Below are 19,877 nucleotides of genomic sequence, written 5' to 3'. Positions count from 1 at the left end.
CAAGGGAACGTTGGATGATGGTATCCAACATCTGGCTTCTATGAAGCTTCTATATGCTGTCAATATATGGTCAAGAGATCTCAGGTACAGCTTGAGCCAAGGGGCAAGACCCTCTAGCCAGGAAACTGCAGCTTTGGTCCTAGCAGGAACACTGGCACACCCCAGACAAAATCCCCAGCCTTGGCTGCAGCCAACACCCAGAGGCTTATAAACACCCTGACACATACAGCAGAAAGGGAGGGTGGGCTAATAAACAAAGCCCTGAAGCACTGGAAATACCCATAGTTGATGAGTAGCTATCCAACCTCTTCTTCAACACCGCCAGTGATGGCGAGTCCACAACTTCTTTAGGCAGTCTATGCCACTACTTCACTATTCTAATGGTAAAGAATTTTTTGTGGATATCCAATCTAAATTTACTTTGCTGCAACTTCAAACTATTGGTCAACATAATCCTCTCTTCAGGAAGAGAAAAAAGGTGCTTTCCCTCATCTTTATGGAAGCCCTTCAGGTATTTGAAGACTCCTATCATGTCTCCTCTTAAAAGCCTTTTCCACAAGCTGAACACGCTTCAGCTTTTTCTCATATGACAGGGTGGATAAAAATAAGGGGTTTTTTTTAATTTAAATTGGGTTGTTTTTGTTAAGATGCTTTTTAAAAAAAATAAACCTATATAAAGATGGTTTTAAGATATGTTAAAGATCAAAGATATCATCATAGAATAAGGATTATAATTTTGAATGATATACTATTTGAGACAATATATTCATGTAACTTGTTTAGAAAAGTTTTATAAATAGGTCACAACAGGTTATGAACTATATTACTGGCCCAATCTTACAAGGTTCCCAGAGGCTCCTCTATAGATCATTAAAGATGAAAGAAAACCCCTCTACCCAAAGGGACTCAGTGCTCAGTCTAGAAGATCCCATTAAGCATCTCTGTGATGCTAAGTGCCAGTTCTTAAACTGTGCATTTGTGTCTCCAGCAATAACTTCCTTATTAACAGCAGTATATGGGGATGAGAGATAAGAGACCTGATTATCTACCCATCAGCCCTCTTGTCTCTCGGCCAGTTTGTGTAGACAGTCACACTCTTACCTCTCTCTAAAAGTGCAAAGTTTTAAACAGTTAAATGAGTAAAGGACATCAAACAACAAGAATGCATGTCTTGCAGAAAATGATTAAATCAAGGCTTCCTGACCAGTTGTTTGATTTGCCTTCCAAGCCCCTGACCATCTTGGCTGCCCCACCTCTGGACCCTATCTAATTCTCCACTTCCTTTTTAAAATGTAGAGCCTAGAACCTAATACATTACTCCAGATGAGGCCTAACAAGTACCAGGTAGGGAGGCCCTATCACCTCCTGTGTCTTGCACTTAATGCTTCTACTGATGCATCCAGAAACCACATTCACCTTTTGTGCAGGTGCACCACACTGCACTCGCAATGAATTCATGATCTACCAAAACTCCCAAGTCCTTTTCCATAGTGCTGCCATCCAGCCAGCTGTCACCTATTTTATATTTGTGTTTTTGACTGAATGTAATAGAGAAAGGAGTATTATCTAGTTAATGCTGGCATATAGAATCATGGGTTTGTAACACCTCTTCTAATGTAATAGATGCATTCAATAGGACAGGAAGACTTTCATAGAAAAAAAGTCTCTTGTCATTCTTCCTCATAACATTACCAATTAAAATAAGGAAAACCTTTGTGTCTCCCATAGTTTTAGAAAGCACAGCAAAAAAGCAATAGAAATCTCATACTAAAAAAAAAAAAAAAAATCAGGAACATTTTAAAGGGCTATTTTTATAATATATTGACAGGACATTTCTTTCTTGTTGAGTTGCTACTATTTCATTTTCTACTGAAGTCTATTTTTCTGCTAATTTCAAAATACACAAACTACTTTAAAAATCTTTATATTTTTCAACACTACTTGCATTTTTTTTAAATATATCTACAGATAATGCAAGCAGGTAGCCAAAAACTATCCAATCAGTCATGCCTATGTGTTTGTTCAGGAACCATTTCCCCAACAGCAGCAATAGTTAACACTAACTAAGGACATAAAATCAAGTTATAGTTACAAGATTGATAGAAACAGTATTATTGTATGAGCGCAAGCAGTTTTACTCATTCTTCCCAGCCCAACACAATTATCTTCCTTTAAAGAGCTGGGAAAATATTGTAAAATGGAAACAGGAAAAACAAGAGCAACTCAGCCTTAAAAGTCAAGGTTTAGTTCAGTCAAAACAGACTCTTGTCTATCAGATACTATTTAGGAATACAAGCTTCAAGAAAGTCTCCCATCTCCTAATTTATGGGGAAAATATCTTGATAACCAAATGAACTGTCAATTGACCATATAACAAATTGTACATGATTAAGCACTGTTCAAATTACATATGTACTTAAAGACTTCAGTTTCATTTGTATCTGTAATAAATATCCTGACCACATGTTCATCAAATAGTGCAAGGGAATTCTCAGCAAATAAAAAAGTAAACAGAAGTTGAGGGAGAGGAGATGCATTATCAGTTTTATTTCCAAGGGCATTTCTCTGTTTTCCCTCTCTCTCAGTTTGAGAGTTTCCAGATGATGATCATGCATGTGCTCATGTATACTAGCTCTTTCCTGGTTCAGAACAAACTAGAATCATACAATTCTAACAACTTTCAAATTGCTGTTTTCTGTATCAGGGTGCTGCTGTGTAGGACTACAAGTATAATGCACAGTGAGCAGAGTGATGATTCAACAATTTACATGATGACAAAACACAATATTTCTAGGATACACCTCAACTAAAACCCTTATTTTCAAGGAAAAAACTTAACTTTGAGGAACAAAATGTACAGCATCAACAATAACTATAAATAGTCCTTCTAGTCCCACACTATAATATTCTCAAACACAAGTGCAAAAAACTTCAAATAGTAAGGTACAAATAGTTAGATCAATGTAAAAAATACACATTTGCTTATTCTGCCAGAATTGCCCTATTTAAATGAGACCAAATTAATTTTTTGCCTTGAGACCAAAGTAACTTTTAATTATATTTATCTTCAACACTATAAATAAATACATGCACAAATAAGCAAGAAAACTAGATGTCCTGTAATCATGGCCACTTCCTACCACTCCTTAGGATAACAATTTGGTAAAATTTAAGACAGCTATAGGATCCTATGACCCCAGCTGACTTCCTGCCCTTTGGGCAGGGGGCTGGACTCGATGATCTCCCAAGGTCCCTTCCAGCCCTAATGTCTATGAAAGGAGTCAAAAGACCCAATATTGCTTAGAGCTATGTAATGGGGATTACAATACAAGGAATAAATAACAGAGAAAGTATAAGGCACAGATACACAAATAATAGGTTTGAAAAAGACTGCATAGCTACTACATTATGTTAAAGATTGAAGAATATATGCAACATATCATAGGTAGAAGACAAAAGACACACAAAAGACAAAGGTGATGGGGCTACAAAAACAAGTTCTGGGGAAATGTCTTCATGAGAGCTGTCTAACTTCCACATAGTATATGGGCTGCACACCCGCGGGGTGCATGTCATGAGGCCTGCATGGTATACCACACAACCTTCCTCCTCCCCCCCCCACACCACACAGCCCCCAATGAATCATGTGATCCCCTCTGCCAAACCACACAGGTCATGCAGTACGCAAACCCCCAGCATACCCCATGGCCCTAATATATAGGATTTGCTACACCATGCAGGACCCCTACACACAGATGCAACATGTGGTATAGACCCAGTCTGGTCTTTCATTACTGTGTGGCAAGGAACTCTCTCTACACTGTGCAGGGTCCCTGGGTCCACACTGGCCACAGACTCTGTCAGTCCCCTGGGCTGCACCATTCCACCCAAGAGTGCCCCAGGGATGGGGCTACGCAGCAAAAGCTTGGAGGAGGGAGGGGGAGTCCCAGGACTCCAGCAGCAGGAAAGCAAGAATGGGAGTGGGAGTGAGCAGTTTAAACCCCTCAAGGGCTACACATGGTCTGCAGACCACCAGTTGGACAGCCCTGTCCTAATGGAAACCTGCCACCTTTACACCAACAGCAAAAGAAAGGAAAGGTGCTGAAGTCTTCTCCTGGCTGATCAGTAATCTTTTACCCAAAGCAGCTTTCCAATAAAAAAAAAAAGGCTTGTCAAAATTCAGCAAAACTTAATTTATACCGCTATTCCCCCAAAACAAAACAGTTTCAGTAGGTCATGTTTTGGCATTTTTGGAATGAAGCACATATATATTTTATTTAGAAATACTTTTTTAAAAGAAGAAGTATTTGTAATGTAAAAGGTAAGCTTTAAGAGAGAAAAATCAGGGTAAATGTGACTGAACCTAAGATTTTCACAAAATAACATTTATAATTTTTTTTATCCTATTTCCTGAAAAACAAAAAAATAGCTCTTGTCCATTCTAAGAGATAGAGAAGAGGTGTTTTCACATTTTAACTGGACAACGAATTTCTGGCCTCTTCTCTCCCTCAGCCATTTCTGGTGGCCATTCATAGACCTATCCTACAGCAGAAGCATGTAACAGCCACTCTCAAACAGGGTTATGCAGCTATTAAGTGTGCAAACACCTACACATGATTCACAAAAACCCAGAGATTTCAAATAGGAATCCATCTTGTCCTGACTGATCTTCCTGAGTTCTTTGCAACAAAAAAATTGCTCTATTATTTTTCCATAGTCAAAAAACAAAATGAGAGCTAAAAGGTGGCATTTTTGGAGGGGTGCCTCGTGTCTAAATAGGCTAAAAACAACTGTAATAGATATAAACCTTAACACTTTCTCTGCTGCCCACAGGATTCTGAATAGCAAATGCACTCTGTCACTCCATAGCAAAGGTATGAAACAAAGGTACTAGAACCAGGTGTTTGCAGACTCAGAAAAATAATGTTATATCAATTTATATTCTGTTCAAGTATGGAAACTTACTCTCAAGCTAGAAAGGTTTTTTCAAATGGAAGCTTAGATTCCACAAAATCTAGTAACAGAAATTCTCACCCTCTACTCTCCTGTCCTAGGAAACTGGAGTTTTCAAGTTTTGTACATGTTTAAATTACATATCCTGTAACAAAAAAAATTTTTAGAAGCTGGCGAGTTGGATGAAGAGAGATGAGAGGTGTGTACTTAACAGAGTTTGAAAATGTGGCAAAGGTGCAGAGAAGAGCTAAGAGATCTTTTAGGTTATGTGTCTCTTTTAGTATTATTTGCACATTGCTAGCTGCAACATTTTATTTGCATCAGAGGTAGGCAATTATTTTGGCTGGAGGGCCACTTAATGAGTTTTGGTGGGCTGTTGAGGGCCGCAAAGGTAGCCTCACCCCTTCATGGGTGCTCTGCCCCCTGGTCACCATCTTGGGACTAAAATTCCCACCTCTAACCCCTGCCAGTTGCCACTAGAAGTCCTTCCCCTTGCCCCAAAAGTACTCCTTTTGGAAGGGAGGGAGGGTGCTGCCATCTTAAAACTGGAAAAAAACCCAAAACATATTTAAAAAAAACCCAAAAAACCAAACATCTACTATAACAATGTAATTTTATTTTTTTTTTAAATTGTTCAGATTTCTGTGTGTTCGCATAGTATATCTAGAAGCAACTGCATAACTCAAAACACAGTCCTACTCTTGTATATTGTGTGGGGGGCATAATAGGGTGTATGTGGGGAGGGGTGGTTGGTGAATGGGTATGATGAGGTATGTGGGGAAGGATGGGTGTGGGGTTATGGTGGGTGGGGTGGGACTGTGTGTGGGAGCATGTGTTTGAGCGAATGGTGGGGGTGTGGGGGGTGTTGGTGCATGTGGAGGGGGGGTGAGGGGGTGGGTCCTTAGAGTCCCTGGAGTGTGCCAGTCCCTGGAGCTGCCTGTGGGGGCAGTGAGCAGGGCTACCCCTGCCTGGCCCCATAGCGTGCAGCTCCCTGTGCTCCCACCCTAGTCCCTGGTTGCAGGTGGCAGCCCCACCAAGCCCTGTGCAATAAAGCTGGTGGTGCAGGTCATGGGGCTTAGCCAGGGTGGCAGAGAGAGGGGTGGAGCCAGACCTGCGTGAAGTAGTGAGCATGGCCAGGTTGCTGCCTCCATCACACATGACTCTTCCCAGAGGCACACTGCTCAGGCAGACTGCATGGGAGCCACATGATGCAGCCAGGCGGACCCTGCACCCAGGCCCTGAGCTCCTGCTGCACCACCCTGGGTCTCCACAGGCCCCAGGGTACCAGCATGGGTCCCATGCTCCCACCACTTCTCCCTCTGCCACTGCTACCCTTCCCCTGCCGCTTCCCTACTTTACCTCCCACATGCCCACTTGCCACTGCTGTTGCCACTCCACCACCACTGCCATGGCCTGCTGCTGCTTCCTGCCCCTCCCCTCCTTCCCTGGCCAGGCTGGGCTCACTCCATGCTGCACCGTGTGGTCCTGGCCATGCAGCTGGGAACCTCATGGTGTTGGCCAGCGTGGGCTGGCTCTAGCACAACATGGTTCCCAGCTGCATGGTACAGCATGGAGCCAGCTTGGCTCAGCCTAGCCCCTGCAGAGTGGGGTGACTGCCAGTGAACCTCCCCCTGCCATTCCCTCCACCCGTTCTTATCTGAGGGAGGAGAGGGAACAACCCCATGGTCACCAGGCCAGAAGCCTCTGCTAGGCAGAAGCTTCCAGTTGGGGGATGAGGAGACAGGGCGCGGGGGGGGGGAGGCGGCTTGCTGCAGGGCCGGGCATGTCACTGGGTCCTGCTGCCAGCTCCTGCCTTGTCAATTTTGAGAGGCAGCTACCAACAGCAGCCGGGAATAATTTTCTAAATTTTAAAGGGGCCCCATGCAGGCCGGATAGAATGGCCTGGCAGGCTGGACTCTGGCCCACGGGCCATATTTTGCCCACCCCCGATGTATATCAATTTATAAGACTGTCTACATAGTAATTATAAGCACTTATACACCATCAGGCAAAAATTCACAGATTTTAAAGAGTCTAAATCAAATACAACAAAGTACAATTAACTAGCCAAACAATTAAACACATGCAGAAAGTTATTTACTTTGCTACCTTGAAACATCTGAATCGCTCTGAATCTGCCGAAAACTTCCAGTTGCTTTAAAGATAAGAAAGAAAATATGAGGAAAATATTCAACCAAATCAACTCCTTCATGCTTACCTTACTTTTGGATATTTTTACCTACAACCAGGCTATACTGAAATGCTGTCAAAGGGAAAAAAAATTCAGAACATAAGAACACACACTAGACAACACTACACTACAGCCCATGGGCTACATAAGGTTAATTTGCTACCCCTGGACTCCCACCCTGCTGCCACTCCCCACGTTGCTCTGGCTACAACAGCTTTTACTTAGGCTCCCTCTCCCTTCCCTAGCTTCCATTTCCTTTGCTATCCCAAGGGGTGGGCTGATGCAACACAGGCTGAAGTGCAGTGGGGGATCTGAGGGTGAGGCTAGGTAATCCATACACATGGTGCAGCAGGGGGCAAGCAAGGTAAACAGTATGGGGCTCAGGGGGCCTGTGGCTCACAGTGTTACAGCCTATAGGGTGTGTAGCCACTTTGCAGCAGGGCTATCCAGCTTCTATGAGTCAGAGAGTGACCTACAAACTTGTTAGTTGTGCATATTCTATTGGATTACTTGAAACTCAAGCACTCTACATTAGAGATATTAGAAGCAATGGGTAAACCCAACTCATCCATCTAGAATCTCACCTATCCCATTTACTCAGGCTGCGATGAATATTTACAAGTTTCTGCCCTGTACTATATTCAAGTATGGAATTCTACATTTAAAATGATACTCCCATAACAACCAAGAAGATAAAGTTCACTTTTTGCCACCCCACTAGAAGAATACAGTTAACTACAGATAACTTACACAACGAGATTGTTACGTTTTGTCACTGGTTGCATCTTTCTTATATATACTAGATACAAAAAGAATTCCGCTGGATGAATATACTATTCTTTAAATCTGGGATTAGTGGTATTAAGATTTTTAATATGCTACTATTTTACTGCAGATTTGGGGCACTAAGGTTTTTTGTACGACATAGGAAACAAAGTGTGACCAGATCAAATCATACTAGTGTCAGAGAACCTTCATTAAAAGTAATACTGGTTTAACACCTTAAGTGACTGCGTCTACACATTTATTAATGTGCTTTTTTCTACTGGGTATTTAGTACCTCTAATGTGAGGTTCTAACTCAATGCGCATTAAGCTGCCCTAATGCACAGTAGCAAAAGCATAGACTTTAAGTGACACAATGCACAGTAGCCCAATTTTACTTTGCATCAGTGTATTAGCATGGTTTTTGCCACGATGCTATTATGTACAGTAAAATAGGCTACAGTGCATTAAAGTGCACATGTAGACAGGCCCATTATGTTTTAAATGTATACTGGGAATATCCTAGAGGACCCAATATATTAAAGTTTGGATAGTTTGCATTGTACATAGTGTGCAATATATGAAATGCAGTGGATTTCTTGATCTAGGAGTCCTCATTTGTATTACGAAAAAAGTATGACTGCAAAGCAATGGTCTGATTTTGAGCAGATACTTAGAGCTACATCCTCCAAGAACGAACAAATTTACTGTGGCAGCTTTTCTATCATTAGTATATCAGCATATTGTTAATTGTATTTAAACTAGTCATTGTTTGGAATGTTAAAATATTGGCCATAAGTTAATCAGTGAAACATTTCAAAATAATTAAGGAACTCCAAGCATAAAATAAGCATATAGTACCTTTCACACACTTGTGAATAGATTATTTGGTTGCTACCACAACTTTAACTGTAAACTTCTGAAGTTATTTACTGTATTTGTAAACTTAAAAACAAATTAAGATTCACTCTATAAGTGCAGCTATCAAATCAAACTTATAGTTTAAAATGCAGCCAGACGAATAAAGTCTTAGAATGAGATAGGCAGTACCAACTTAGATTGAGTAGCCAGGGCAGCTCAGACACTGAGACACAGAGAAGCAAATCTTCCCTGAAGGGCAAGGACCTCCCTCTAGGACAGCTACATTAGTTCCATGGAATCAGGATGGGATAGCTTGCACAGAATGCTCCCAGCCCTGCTCTATCCAATCCCTAGACCAGGGGCAGGCAATTATTTTGGGTGGATGGTCGCTTGCCAAGTTCTGCCAAGCTGTCAAGGGTCACATGGGTAGCCCCGCCCCTTGACAGGTGCCCCACCCCCTGGTTGACATCTTGTGACCAGAAGTCCCACCCCCTAACCTTTGCCACCATAAGTCCCTCCCCTTGCCCCCAGAAGTACTCCTTTCAGCAAGGGGTTTTGCCATCTCAGAACCAGAAAAATACCAAATTATATTCTAAAAAGTGATCATCTACAACATTCATTACTTTGATTTAAAAACATGGTTTTGTCCTGATTTAATGCATTTGTGTAGTGTATGCAGAGGTGACTGTACACTAGCTTAAATGAAGTCTTATTCTTGTATATTGTGGGGGGTGGGTAAAGGTTTGTGGGGGGCTGTGGATGTGTGGGTACATGGGGTGTGGGTGGGCATGGGGGGAGGGTGCCGGGTTTGTGTATAGCAGTGTAAGGGGAGGCGTAGGTGCATGTGTATGGAGGGAGGTATGTGGGACTCACCCTATGAACACATACACACACACTGCCCTGTGCCTGCAGAGACACACACACACACACACACACACACACACACAGCCTCTATGCCTGCCAACATGCATATACATACACACCCCTACCAGCATGATCCCATGTGCCCTGGTCTGGGGATGCAGCCAGGAGCCACAGCCAGGTGGTGCTGGAGCAGGGTGGGGACAGGAAAACAGGGAACTGGCTGGGGATGGGCAGGGCTGGGCTACTCAAGCCTACAAGTCTGCTGAGGGCTTCCTGTGGGTCCTACTGCCCCTGTCTCCAGCCAGCTTTGACAGGGAGCTGGGGCAAATAAAATATTAATTTCCTAAATTTTTTAGGGGCTCTGTGGGCCAGATAGAATGGCCTGGTGGGCTGGATCCAGCCTGCAGGGCATATTTTGCCTGCCCCTGTCCTAGACACTCTCCACATCTTCCATGTGCTACTATGCAGGGTACTCATACAAAGTGATAACTATCTCGTGTATGTCCACTCCTTATCACTTTAGATCCTATAATCACAGAAGCCAAAACCAGTTTGGGCCCTTAATTATGCTCAGACATTAGGTAACAAGCTTTTTATTAGAAGAGTTAGGCAGCACCACTAGCCAGGGGCATGTGCTTCAGAAGCATTAAGTATAATAATCACCACAAAAATAAAACCAGCAGTATGCAGCATTTATACATTGCACTTATTTGGATGAAAAATAAAATCATCCAGAAAGTGGACCCAGAGACTGAAAAGTGCATTTTTACAAGTTTCAGTCTACTTGAATGAAATACTATGCCATATGCAGAACAACTTTTAAAAAACGTATGCATTTTTAAGAAAAAAATAGTATACATCAAGACCCAAGAGTTACTTTTGAGCTTTCAGAAAGGTTTAACTATGCAAGTGTGTGAAAGTATCTTAAATTTAGTTTATAGTCCTGAGAATGAAAAATTACCAAAGATGCCAAGCTTCAGGCCAAAGTAAACTTTTACAAACAAGCAGAGATTTATAATTGAAGGGCTCGGAATTACCACCTCACAAGTGGTATAATGGTAATTTATCAGTATGGTTCTTTCCAAACAGTAATTCATCCTGTTTCAATTATTTAGTTTTAAATTTGCTTCCATGCATGCAACACTATTCCTATAGCTTGAAACTTTAAATCAGTGATTCTCAACCAGGGTGCCACAGCTCTGTGGGGTGCTGGGAGATCCTTTCAAGGCTGCCACAGGGTGCCACTCAGTGTTAGCACAATGTCAGGTTTACAACATCATTTACAAGATAAATCCAGACATTTCAAATAGAAATCCATAGTTGTTGCCTTTGAGTTTTTGCAACAGAAAACCTGCTCTATTATTTTTCTGTGGTTAAAAAAAGAAGTGATAAATAAGAGCTGGCATTTTCTGAGGGGTGCCTTAAGTCTATCCAGGGTGCCTCAAGTCTATCCAGGGATGGCTAAATTTTACAAAGTTTGAAAAGCACTGTTTTAAATAGAGCAAGCATGTATTCTTTATAAAAAGATGGATGGTCAATCTCAATGTTGCAACATAACCAGATTCTGAAAAATACAGAATTCAATATTTAAAGTAATCTGAAGACATAAGTATTCCATATAAAAAATTACTAATTTGCAGTTATATATGGGACAAATCTCCTCTTTGCATTTAAAAGGTGTCTAAAACCGAAAAACTATTTAGCTCAGCTTGCATCTGCCTCTTCCTCTCGCACACTTCCTGGATCATCACAGCTATAACAATACTGCAACCCTACTTTGAAACATCTGAAACTCAAATGTTTACTAAAAAAAAATGTCTTGTATGTATACAAGTCTACAAGTTATCCAGTTAGGAGATAAAGGAAAGTTGTGGGGTAACTGACTCCAACCAAGTACTGAAAAGTAAAAGGAAAAAAATGGATATGGTATGCAAAGCCTTGTTTTCCCCGCTATTTCACATATATAAGGAAGAGCAAGCTACCCATAGCACAAATTGGTCAAAATGTTTTTGCATTCTTCTTTGAGATGAAAGCCAAATACAACCATCTCTTTTTTATCATGAGGGCCTAGTATTATATCACAAAAGTCACAGGGTGATCTGGGGCAGATTCTCAGCGATTCCGGAAACAAAAGCCATGTGTTTGCTCTATACTGGAATTCCTCTAATATGGAGAATTCGCAGGGTAGAGTACTGTACTAATATAGTTGGCTGCTACTGCACTCGCAGAAGACACTAGAACAGAGATCATGTTGGGTGTTGAAAGCAACAATGGTCAAGGTATGAAGCGCTGCAACTGTCCTCATTTGACACGGTGCTGTGAAGACCATATCCACCTGAGCTGGATCAGGATAGAACAATTCTCGCACTACTTCAACCCAATTTTGAGGACAGGACTAGATATCTAGAGGTCCCTTCCAGACCTATTTTTTTCTCTCTCATATCATGACTAGCACAATAGTTGCTGAGCTCTTAGCTTCCCCTCTTTTTGCCCTTTCCTGAACTGTGTTGGTTGATCATATGAGAGGGGCAATAATCCTTTGCTAGGTTCAGACAGAGCCAAATAATACCCTACCTGCTCTTTAGCTATGAAATTAAAACTTTACTCTTCCAACTTCATCTCCATGATACAACAGACCAGTGGCCTCCAGGGGGCACACAAGATGATCCATTGAGGTGTGGGAAGAAAATATTAGAAGTTCTATTTATATGTATATTTATATAAATATACATATATTGGGGGGTGTGCTCAAAATTTTTTTACTGATAGGTGTGTGCGATCAAAAAAGTTTGGAGACCACTGCAATAGTTAACATCGGAGCTGTTCCTAGCACTGCAGTTGAAACAGCCTCTCTCACCTTGTTTCCACAGATTCAAACTCTTCATCTTAAAAAATAATCACAGAGTATGACTCAAGGACCAAATCTTCATTCAAAATCCCTTTCCCCCCCCTCTCCCCCAACTTGAAATCAGTTGCCAGCAAAGGCCACAAATTAGAGCCTAAGGGCTATAACTAGCCTTCTCAGACCACTGGATGGACATCACTGCCTACATGCTTTGGCACATACTGAAATATTTAGGTCTTGCCACATCAATCTGTGCTAATAAACAAATTATTGCTACACAGGCTCTCACCACCTTAGTTTCCTATATTAAATTTACATGCTTTTTTCCAGGTTTTCATTTTAAAAAATATCGGCTCCCCTGATCCCTGATTACTCTTAACATTTTTTCATATCACACCTCCTCCCTTAGATCTTCTGTACAGGACTATTTTTATGCCTCTGTAAGTTGGCATGGCATCATGTTAAGTAAGTAGTTATGACTTCTGCACAAGATTTTAAGGCAGGTTTTGAAATATGGGTCTTCCCTTTTTCAGTGCCCATGTAATAAGAGTACGCAGTTCACATGCATGTGTATACATACATACACACACACACACACACGCAAATTTAAAATCACTTAAAATTATAAGAAGCTACTATCTGAGAGTGTTAAATAAATACCATAAAGCATTAAAGAAAGAAAATAGTGGTACAACTTTAAGATGACGTTCTCACACATGGTTAAAATTTTGAAAGTTAGCAGATTAATCAGCATTCAAAGTTATTTTAAAGGTATTACAGCTACTGGGAAGTTATCTTTATATTTTATCAGCTTACAGTTGCTCAAGGAAAGACATGATTTCAGCAAGAAAAAAAAATCCCTGAATAAGTGATAAAATGTTTAACAATTGTAACAAAAACCAAATTAAACACATACTCTGTTCTATATAATATTGTTGTATAACCAGCACAGAGAAGTTAAAGTGGCACTGGAGTTATATAGCATGAGTCTAGTCTGTAACGTGATTACACAAGAACTTTCTTAATAGATCTTTTCCACTGTGTCTTCATATTTGTAACTTCTGAATACTTTACCATATTTTAATCCTGTGGGATTTGCAGGGTCACACGCCTAAAACTACTCTGAGAATTCTATACCATTCTACTAAGCTATTCTGTTTATTTTTATATTCCTATCAGCTCCACCTGTACACCCCTACTTAGAGCAATGTATTTACATACGTGTATCACTGAAAGCTCTGTCTGACAACAATGAATTCACATGGGTTAAATTGTGGGCCTAATTTGGCCTGCAGACTCTTTATTAATCACGATGATGCACATGATGGAAAGAATCCAGCTTGGCCATCAGAGGCTAAGCTAAGTTTGCAGGGTTGGAAGTTGGAATACATGATTTCTATTTGTAAACTGAACATGTTTAATCTGCAAATCACTGATACAAATACAGAGCCCCACAGATGCTATTTTACAGGGTCACTTTTCAGAGCTTTTTTTTTAAAACCACCACTACAATAGCAACATGGGAACTGCATTCTTCATTTTGTTAAACTACATGCTGAACAACAGCAGCTTAAAAATACTGATACTATCAAATCCAAGAAAAAAAGAATATTTGCAGGCATTGAAGTCTAATAAACTACAACTATTCTTATCCAACAGATCAGAATTCTTTCAACTTTGTTATACAAATAAGTATTTTAAGCAAATATATTTATAAGTGTTTAAAGCTAGTGATTCCACATGTGAAATAAGCATATTTCAACATTTATTTTTAATTTAAATTGTATTGACTAAAGCATGAGTAGGCAACATTTTCTGGCCGAGAGTCAGAATGACCCACAACCAGATCAGAGCCAAGAGGGAGGGTGCTAAGACCCACCCACAGTTGGCACCTGTCCCCATGACAGCATGGTGAAAGCACCTGAAGATGAAGCCCCCTATTGTCAAATACTGCCTAAGCCCTACATATACAGGCTGGATCCAATAGTTCCACAGGCCAGATCTAGCCTACAGGCTATAGGTTGCCAAGCTGCATATGCCCATGGGAGCAAAGTTTCTGGGAGGACAGAATAAGACACGCCCTCTAACACTTCCTTTCAATTAGCTTTAGCAAACATCAGAGCTCAGCAGTGAACTCTTGTGAATTCTGTTCTGAGGTGCCAAGAATTGGGCTAGGACCCTAGATACCCAATTCAGAACTGTGGACTCCATTCTGGAAGCAAGGCACTACAACTCAGCATCACAATGCTTAGGTCCTTCTTTGGATCTAATCCCAGAATTTCGTGTGTTATGACAGTCAAGACTAAAATTAGGTTTATCTTATTGTATTATGGTAGTTTATTTAGGTGGCAGGGCTTAAAAACAAGTTATAGTCATATGCACAGGTATACGTAATATATACACATTGTTAATTATGTTTGAGGAAGCGACATTCAAACAAGCCACCAAAATACAGCAAAGTTAACAGAGACTTTACTTCAACACATACAACTAACACTGTCAATAAATCAAATCACAGCTATTTTATATTATGCCCACCCAAAAAAATCTGTGAAAAGATTAAGGTGTCAAAAGTCAAGTGCTCAAAAGCCTATACAGCCTTAATTCAATGCCACATGCCTATGCATTTTAACAGTTTCCAAATACAAGATCACATACCATTTTTCTTACTGAACTCTTTTTATCATTCAGGGAGTGGGGTGGACCTGCTTTAAGGATCCACCAAGACTGCATAGTAAAGGATGCTATTGTCTGTTGGACTCATTTCACATGGTAGCAAAAGTTGAAGAATGTTAAGTGAATGAGGCAGGGAATAGCAGAGAGAGAAGATGGCCTCATGGTTTCAACAGTTAAATGTTGCCCCAGTAATTCCAACAATGTGATGATGGTGCAGGAATAGGAAGAGTAAGAGATTTCATATTCCACTCCAGGATCCATATTCCATATTCCAGAGAGGATTGTGCTCTGAGGCAAAGTCTTCTACTCCATCTCATCTAGTCTCTCTCCTCTGTGCCCCTGAGGATATGCCTCCCTCCCCTAGCTTCAGGCCCCAACTTTTCTCCATACTCATCCAATTTCAACAGCCTGTTTCCTCAATTTCTCACCCAGTGTCTTCCAGTTTCCCCTCCTCTACCACCTTTACCCAATCAAAAATGGACCCAGTCACCCATTTCCCTCTCCAGCCCTCACTCACTCCACATCCCAAATGCTGGGTCCAGGCCTTTCACAGAGGCTCTTTGTTCCAATCTGCTCCCCTACCACTGATCCACCTTTTGTTCCCTCTACAGTTGAGTCAGGCAGCAGATTTTGCCTTGACCTAGCAGAGGTATCTCTTTGCTTCCCATTCAGGTGCATAGTGCCAGATCCAGACATAACCAACACTACAAGTACAAGAAAGAAAGTCTTGCTCAGTCTGCAAAGAATTTTCAATTTGAGCTGCTAAAATCAAAGTTGGAGCATGCGAGCACTGACTTTTTCAAAGCATGACCAAATTTGGTCAGATTTTCATAGGGATGTGCCTTCTATGGCACCCGACACAAATCCTTACTCCAAATAACGGGGGTGATAATGCTACTCAAAGAAAAGCAGCCTTTTCACAAGAACAAAATAATATTTTCCCTAGACTCATCTAATAAAAAAAGAAAATCGACTATTTAAAGTTTTTCAAGAGAGTTTTAAGACAGACATCCAGTGCAGAAATTGTGGTCCAAATGATTAGAGTTTGGCAAATTAATAAGAAATGAAAAATAGTGCTTCTAATGGGATGTGTTCAAGAAACCTCAGTAGGTGGTGCTCACAGCCCTCCACATAATTATGGACAGAAGCAGTAGCAACATTTATTATAAATTTGGCCAAAACTTCAGTTACAACCCATTTTCAATTGCTTACAACTTTGCCAAACTTTTATCATTTGGGCTAAAATTTTCCATGCCTTCAAGCTGAACTGTTTTGGATTTTTTTTTTCTCTAAAATGGATCAGCTGTTACTGAGAATAAGTTTAGAGAAAAATACATTATTTTGCCAATATTAAAAAAAAGCTTTGCCATCATCTGAGAAGCTGTATCAATTCCAAGCTTTGAAACAAGAATCTGACATTGTGGGCGAGTAGGGAAAGGGTCATCCCTGAGTCAGACAGGTACAGCAAAAACGCTTCCAAACTGCTTAAGTTTTAAGTTTCTGGAAACTGAAATCTTCATATGCTCACTGAAGTTTTGTCAGTCAGGCAGCAGGATTCTCCCAACATCCTCCAGCTTCCTTCCCCTGGCTTTCAAGGTTGCTGTGACACCTAACAAGAGCAAGTTTGATTGTAGCATTATCTTAATGCTCTCTTTGTAGGCATCCAGGCAGACAGATTCTTTTTGCTCCTCTTCTATCTGCCTTGACTAAAAAAAACAAGACAGGGGTAAAGATGTTTGTAACCACTAAGGGACAATCCCTTCCAGAACTTGGACTAGAATCTTGAATTTCTGATAGAGCATTCCACTGCTGCCAAACAAACTACACATTTTTGCCACTAGGTTTCATAACAATCTCACTCCCTCCAGTCAGCATTGGTAACTGCCTATTACTGATACCAGCTATTCCATTAGCATGAGTAATAGAGGTCTGTGCTGTGAATCTAAAGGATCAAACCCTACCAGAAAGAGATGGTAGTCAAGCTCCTTTCACAAAATGGCATTTTCTTCTTTAGTTTGTTTTTTTTAAAGGCTTAATAAATAGTGTATTAATACCACTACTATAAAATAAGGTTAAAGATGCAAAGCATTGATACATTAAAATGCCAGAATTAAGGTCAACTATGCCATCCTAATTCAGCCCTGTTATGAATTATGCCACGGTTTTGAATTTCAGTCCCCACATGATCCCTACCCTCATTCAGAGTATACAATATGAAAAATGATGTTCTGGAAATCAATCAGAATCATTTAGTAAATGAGATTCCTGCCTGTAGGATCTTAGCTTGAAAGAAGCTGAGGAAGTGGAAAAGTGTATAGTGAATATAAGCTAGTTTGGAATTATCTGATACAAAACATTTCACCCAAAAATTCTACTTTGTCAAAACCGAAGTCTTTTATGGGAAAAATGCCAATCTTGGCAACATTTTCATCAGAAAAGGCTCCTTAGCTTCAGAAAGGAATATCTGGTTTTAAACATAAAGCACTTCTCCCTTCTGCACTGAGCAGCTAATAGCCCAGTGACTAAGGCATACATCTAGGATGACATCACAGATATTTGAATGTGGGTCTCCTACACTCCAAGTAGTGATGCAGCCACCAAACTATATCTACTCTAGATCACAATCCTAGGTTCCCCCTGCACAGGCAAGTTGAAACCAGGGTGGCAGGCTGACAATCAGCTGATTGTTAGTCCCACCCTGGAAAGCTCTGGGCACAGGTCTGGACCAGTTTAAAGTTCCAGGTGGGGAAGCTCTTCGTCTCCCCCACTGGAAGCCTCCGATTCCCCACATCCAGTAGCCTGTCCACAAATTATGAGTGCTGGGTTTAAAGTTCCCAGAAGAGAAGGCCTTCAGCTCCCTGCTGCCTACCTTAGTCTGGGGCTGTCAATCAGCTGATCAGTGCTCCCGAGGTCAGGGCCGCACAGGGGGTGGCTCCAGACCCCACTGTAGTCCTGAACCCAGGCCAACAATCAGCTGATAATCAATCCTGGCCACATGTTAAGTTTAATGTGCCATACAACTAGCCATAACAATGTTCTATATTATACATGGAACACTTCTACAGCTTGTTTATCATTTTATGGCAGTGTCAATAGGGTGTACGTGTAGCACCCTTTCCATTTATGCTGCAATTAACATATTAATCATGGCATAAATATAACATGTAGGAGCGGGGCTAAGAGACACAGGAAGAGGCACGCCAGCACAGACAATAGTTGACAGTCAGTTCATTCATGTGGGATACAGTTTCAAGTTCCTACTTCAAATCAGGACAGCAGTAATTTGAATCCAGTTCCAAAACATCTCCGATGCACTAACCTATTAGATTTTGTGGGGTAGGAGTCCGTCTGTTTTTCTGTTTCTGGTTGCTAATAATAAACTTCAAAAAAAAATTGCACCACAATGAAACTTTTTTTTTTTAGATATCAGAAGTTTTACAGGAAAAGAAAACCATTTCTCACTCACTTCTGTTAATAAAGTTTGGAACTTCACAACTTACAGGTGGTGCTGTGCCACCCTGGAGAACTAGATTCTATCCCTTCCTCTATCAGAGTTCCTTTGTGATAGTGGACATATATATCATTTAAACCAAATTTTCAGGTGTTGCCATTAATTACATGACATTCACTCTGTGTATAGGTACCTTGAGCCTCACTTGTAAAAATTCTCACAATTGCCACTCATAACTGCAAGTGAAATCAAAGGGAACTGTGTTTTAAACATATTAAGTGGCATAAAAATATATGGTACTGAAAAATTAGGCACCTGTCATCTCAAATGGGATGTCCAAGATGCACAGAAACTTTTTTATTATTTTTGTATTTCTGTGCTTCCAGACTCCAACTATCAAGCGGAAGTGGTACGTTATAACCTCATAGGGGCAGAGAGGCTGAATTCTTTACAGTTTGTGAAACATTGAGCTACTTCAGTAATAAGCGTTATAGAAAAGCCCATGAGAAAACAATCCCATATTCAGTGCATGATTTGGATAGCATAATTAAAAACAAACAGGTATATGAAAAGCAAAGGGTTACAAACTGAATAAGATACAGATAAAAATATTTTTTTTACCATGTTGCTATATGTATTGCTAGCTAATAAGCACTGTCCAACCTGTGCACTGAGCAAGACAAGGATGCTGTGGGAAAAATATACATAATAAGGTATAAAGACATGATGCACATACAAGAGGGCTGGATTAAGGTCCCCTTGAGCAACCTTAATTTTCTTTCCTATTTCTCTGAGTGTTGTTTTAATTTGGTTTGTGTGGGCTGTGCGTGCATGCATGCAAACAATTTTCACATAAGAACTTACCAATATTCTGCAATTATTCTGAAAACCTATGACTGACTGACTGGCCCTCTTTCAGAAAACTCTCTGGAATCTATGGAGGAATAAGCCCTAAGAAACAACACACACAGCTAATTTACCTCATATATTGATAGAAATATAATGAAATGCTTCCAGATCTATTTTTAAGGCTCTGTACTCAAATCTCACATTTAGCATGAAAGATATGCTAATTCAAGCATTTTTCTTTTCTTGAGAGATTGGCCTCAATTAAAGTTGCCCTGTTCATGTTAAATCAGTTTGCAATATCAACAAGATACATAATTTTATGTGTACATTTAAGATAAAATCTTCTCCCCTGCTGCTGGGATTTTCCTTAGCTAAGTGTGGGAGCAAGGTGAGAGGGACTGTAGATTCTGCATAGTTCCCACA

General features: G+C 40.6%; 1 protein-coding gene across 5 annotated transcripts in view; it reads right to left on the bottom strand.

Moving 5' to 3' along the window:
* Positions 1-19,877, bottom strand: part of NIPBL (NIPBL cohesin loading factor) — a 217,106-nt gene that overhangs the window by 192,449 nt on the left and 4,780 nt on the right. The window contains exon 2 of one of the 5 annotated variants that reach the window (XM_090037948.1): positions 7,063-7,108. The exons of the other annotated variants lie outside the window; for them this stretch is intronic. The gene's annotated coding sequence lies outside the window, so the exon portion shown is untranslated. The remainder of the gene's footprint in view (positions 1-7,062; positions 7,109-19,877) is intronic. 5 annotated transcript variants of the gene reach the window in all.

Source organism: Crocodylus siamensis, chromosome 3 (assembly GCF_052110815.1).
Source record: "Crocodylus siamensis isolate JL-2025a chromosome 3, ASM5211081v1, whole genome shotgun sequence".
Lineage (NCBI taxonomy): Eukaryota > Metazoa > Chordata > Crocodylia > Crocodylidae > Crocodylus > Crocodylus siamensis.
This window is presented reverse-complemented; position numbering and strand designations above follow the sequence as displayed.